At 45.0% G+C, this 5,000-nt stretch overlaps 1 protein-coding gene across 5 annotated transcripts in view; it reads right to left on the bottom strand.

The window, feature by feature from the left end:
- LOC123499517 overlaps positions 1 to 5,000 on the bottom strand; it is a 418,310-nt gene that overhangs the window by 58,083 nt on the left and 355,227 nt on the right. The gene's annotated exons all lie outside the window — the stretch shown is intronic.

Here is a 5,000-nt window from a genome sequence, read left to right as displayed (position 1 = left end):
CCGGACAGGACAGGAAGCAGGAGGGCGTGCATGACACAGGGATGGGAGGACAGGGCTTGAAGAAAGAGGTGGAAAAGAGGCTGGGAGGACTGAAAGGGCGTGATGGAGGGGAAGAAAAACGTGAGGTAGAACGGTGCGTAGGAACAGGATGGAGATATGAACGGAATTAGGAGAAGGATGAGATAGGCAGCAGAGATAAGAGAGGAAGAAAGGGGAGGAGGGACGGGAGAAGGAGTATGGAAAAGAAGACGAGAGGGGACGGTGGTCGGCAGTTGCCCTGTAGGCGTGTCGAGGCCTGGGAGCCTCTCGGAGCCACTCAGGGCAAAGGGCAGCAAGGGCGGAACCTTAATTGGGGCAGATCTGACCCACCTGCCGGTAATGGCCACCCGTGAGAGACGGTAACCAGGGTTCCCAGGTGAACGACGTTCCACACCACCATCCACCCGCCACCCTGTCAGGAAGCCCTCGGCACAGGTGGCGGCAGAGGGAAGGAGAGGATAAGACACCTGATTGAGGAGGAGTGACAATGGACGGGAGTGAGTGAGATATTAGGGGAACATGAAGAAGGAAAGGGTGGACAGAGGAAGAGAGAAGTAATGCCTGGTGAAATCGAGGAATGGTGAGGAAGAGGGAATGAAATTAAGACATTGGGAACAATTTAGAAGGAACAAGGAGGACTAAACTTAAATAACAATCAGATAGCACTTAGCGGAGGAAGGACATTGACAATTAGAGTGAAGATCTATTAATTAAAGACATTGGAGTGAAAAGAAGCTAAAACACATAAAGCCAAACAAATTGACAAAACACAAAGCTGAGAGAAGAGACAACAGTGGGGATAAGATATGATCAAGAACAGAGGAGAAGAAGGAGGAGAAGGAGGAAGATGAGGAGGAGGAGGAGGAGGAGGAGGAGGAGGAGGAGGAGGAGGAGGAGGAGAAGGAGGAGGAGGAGGAAGAGTCTTATCATGATGCTAATAACGTCTAGATTTATATTCTTTAATTTAGAATGATAGTGATCCATCTGAGAGAGAGAGAGAGAGAGAGAGAGAGAGAGAGAGAGAGAGAGAGAGAGAGAGAGAGAGAGAGAGAGAGAGAGAGAGAGAGACAGAAAGAAAGACCCTAAAATCATTACTGACGCAGCTTGCTAATAGAAACACCACAAAAATTCCCCAAAACTATCAACTTTACAGGAGATTTTTACAAATATTTGAAAAACAACAAAAAAACAAAACAAAAAAACAAGACAGATGGAAAAAGTAAAAACCAAAACACATGCAGGTGGAAAAACGTTAAGCGCTTCCAGAATCCATAATTAGGGAAACGACTTCATAGTGCGCAACACGAAGGAAACTCCCGAAAACCCAGGAATGCATGACGATAGGATGAACTTTACCAAATGAACAGCAGCGGAACACCTCAAAACTTCGGAATGATTACTACTTACGGCAACTCTCGAGAAGCTCACACACACACACACACACACACACACACACACACACACACACACTGGGAAACGCAATCATGTGAATCGTTAAGACGCAAGAAAAACAACAAAACGAGACAAAAACAGAAAAAACACGATCAGAGAAACACTAAAAATTGAAAGATCCTGAAAAAATATAAGGCGAAACGATAAAAACATCACCAAGACAAAAATCAAATAAATGAATACAAAAATAGATGAATAAATGAATAAATAGAAAAGATAGAAAAAGCAAGACAAAAAAAAATCAACGAAAGCAGATATAACAAAAACAACAATACTGCTGTTGCTTCTTCTACTACTATTACCATTATCATTACTTTTACTATTACAACAACAACAACAACTAGTACTACTTCTACTATAATTGCTATTACTACTACTGTTACTGTTGCAAAGTCACTTTTATTACTAAAATATCATTACTACAATAACTACTATTGCCACATTGACGACCACAACAACAAAAACAACAACAAAACTACTACTACTACTACTACTACTACTACTACTACTACCACTACTACTACTACTACTACTACTACTACTACCACTACTACTACTACTACTACTACTACTACTACTACTAATAATAATAATAATAATAATAATAATAATAATAATAATAATAATAATAATAATAATAATAATAATAATAATAATAATAATAATAATAATAATAATAATAATAATAATAACAATAATAAAACAAACAATAATAACAAAAATAATGAAACCAACCACAAAACAACACCCAAAAACATTAACATCAGGTCTACCGCAGAAATCTAACGCCAGCCACACCAAATCGCTAGCACAAGTCTCCAGGAGGGCAGCAGAGGGGCGAGGCGGGCGCGGCGGGGCGAGGGGCGTGGCAGGGGCGACAAGGAGACATGTGGCCCCTGTTACAAGGCCACCTCAGGGCACTTCGTCTGGCCCTGATGAAGTCTTGGATAAGGATACCTGCCCTCCCCGCACACTGGTTTTCCCTCCCTCCAACTCCCCTTTCTCCTTTTCTCCTTTTCTTGCTCTCCTTTCCTCCCTCTGCCACTTTCTCCTCTTCCTTCTTCTCTGCCCTTTGTGGTCTCTATTCATTTATATGCTCGTGTTTATGTTCTTAATGTAAAATTTAATATGAACTACACACAATTTGCCTCTCTTAATCTCTCTCTCTCTCTCTCTCTCTCTCTCTCTCTCTCTCTCTCTCTCTCTCTCTCTCTCTCTCTCTCTCTTCTACCAACTCGCCTCTCAAGTTTCGTTCTTTTTTTAATTCTAAAATGAAATGTCTAATTTTTCGTCCCTAGCGTCTTCCTTTTCTCTTCCCCCCAAATTTTTTTTCCTCCTTCTTAAGTTCTTCTACCTTTCATCCTTATTCATTTCCTTTTTTACCTCTTCTTAAGTCCTACCTTATTCACTTCCTTTCTTACCTTCCTCCTACACTCTTTCCAAGCCACAAGTCTTACCTTTCCTCTTTCCTTCCTTCCATCCTTGCCTCCCTCCTTTCCCGACGGCCAGAGCTCATTATCCTTTCTTATATGGGTGACACAGAACATTACTTAATCAGTCTGCCCCTCTTTCTTCTCCCCACCCCTTTATATATTCCGGGCACAGAGAGAGAGAGAGAGAGAGAGAGAGAGAGAGAGAGAGAGAGAGAGAGAGAGAGAGAGAGAGAGAGAGAGAGAGAGAGAGAGAGAGAGAGAGAGAGAGAGAGAGAGAGAGAGAGAGAGAGAGAGAGAGAGAGAGAGAGAGAGAGAGAGAGAGAGAGAGAGAGAGAGAGAGAGAGAGAGAGACCAAATTTGGCTTTCATTCTTTCCATACATATTAACAGAGACCAAGATAATTTTTTTCCTCTACAGACGCCTACAAAAATGACAAAATAACCCTTACTACAAAACAGACCAACAAACAGGATTAATGGAGCACTAGTTTAGAGCACCAAGAGCACCAACATCGTCATCACCAGGAGCAGCCTCGCCCAGCAGTCCCGTGGCGGCCTCAGGTATAATGGCAAGTAATGTTGGTGATTTGCTTCGCCGCCCAGATTAACGACATGGCCATTAACCCAATTAGAGGAGAAGCACCAGCAGCAGCAGCAACGGAGGCCACGGAGAAGACACGAGAGAGAGAGAGAGAGAGAGAGAGAGAGAGAGAGAGAGAGAGAAAGGACGCAGCTCTCTATATATGTTTGCTTCACCAAGTCTTATATCCATTGGTTTTCTCTTCTGTTACTACTAATTTGCAACCTCCAAAACCAGTCAACACACACTCTCTCTCTCTCTCTCTCTCTCTCTCTCTCTCTCTCTCTCTCTCTCTCTCTCTCTCTCTCTCTCAGCCAGTCGCCGTCGGGGTGGGAAAACAATAAAAAGCACCGTGTTTTATGTTCTGCTTTCTAGCGTCGTAGTGAGCGAGCGATGTCCGAGACTGTCATTACGCGGGAATGTCCTTTCGTGGCTGATGGAGGAGGAGGAGGAGGAGGAGGAGAGGTTAAGGGCTGCCGTGGTGGTCAAGAAGGAGGCGCCGGTCAGGACTCAGTGCCATGGGATTCTTCAGCCGGCGGGGGATGAAGCAGCTAAAATTACAGTCCTGCGATGGCCGAGCCGCAGACACGCACAGTCTGGGACATGCGGCAGGACACGACAACCTGCAGCACCTCTCCTATACTGTTCCACCCACCTCCCAGCCCCTCCAGACTGCCGAGGCCTGGTGACGCTCCTGCAGCGACCCTTGAGGACACTGGACACCGCCGCACACCACACCACTCCACACCATCACACGAGTCTTGCTTTCCTTAACTCTGCTTACTCGTGGTGGTGTGGGGGGTAGTGGAGGGGAGGGAGGAGGAGGAGAAGGAGGGGAGGTGTGGGGAGCAGAGGGGATAGGAGGGGAGGAGAGGGGAGGGGATGAGAGAGAGAGAGAGAGAGAGAGAGAGAGAGAGAGAGAGAGAGAGAGAGGAGAAAAGAGAGAAAGCAATTATCTTTCAAACAAGCATTTCTTAACCTGAAACCTCTTCGAGAAATACGAGTAACTCTCTCTCTCTCTCTCTCTCTCTCTCTCTCTCTCTCTCTCTCTCTCTCTCTCTCTCTCTCCATCGACCATTATCATCCCTAAGCTCCCCTCGAAAGGAAAATTCATCCATGCTACTCCGATTACCAATTATTTTTTCCTAAACGTGACTGACTCCGCTTAACAAGTTGACTCAAGGGCACTCCAAAATACCCCAGACTAAACCGCCGCCCTCACCACCCTCACCACCCTCACGACCCTCAATCAAGCAACAAAACACGAGTCCACACCGCTTTGCTATACTCGTGAGAAAATGTGTGAAAGATGTGCCGTGTTGTTAATCATTACCATTTTTTATGATGTGTGTGTGTGTGTGTGTGTGTGTGTGTGTGTGTGTGTGTGTGTGTGTGTGTGTGTGTGTGTGTGTGTGTGTGTGTGTGTGTGTGTGTGTGTGTGTGTGTGTGTGTGTGTGTGTGTGTGTGTGTGCATTTCAATACTAATAATACTCTTCT

The sequence above is a fragment of the Portunus trituberculatus genome, chromosome 50 (genome assembly GCF_017591435.1).
Source record: "Portunus trituberculatus isolate SZX2019 chromosome 50, ASM1759143v1, whole genome shotgun sequence".
NCBI lineage: Eukaryota > Metazoa > Arthropoda > Malacostraca > Decapoda > Portunidae > Portunus > Portunus trituberculatus.
This window is presented reverse-complemented; position numbering and strand designations above follow the sequence as displayed.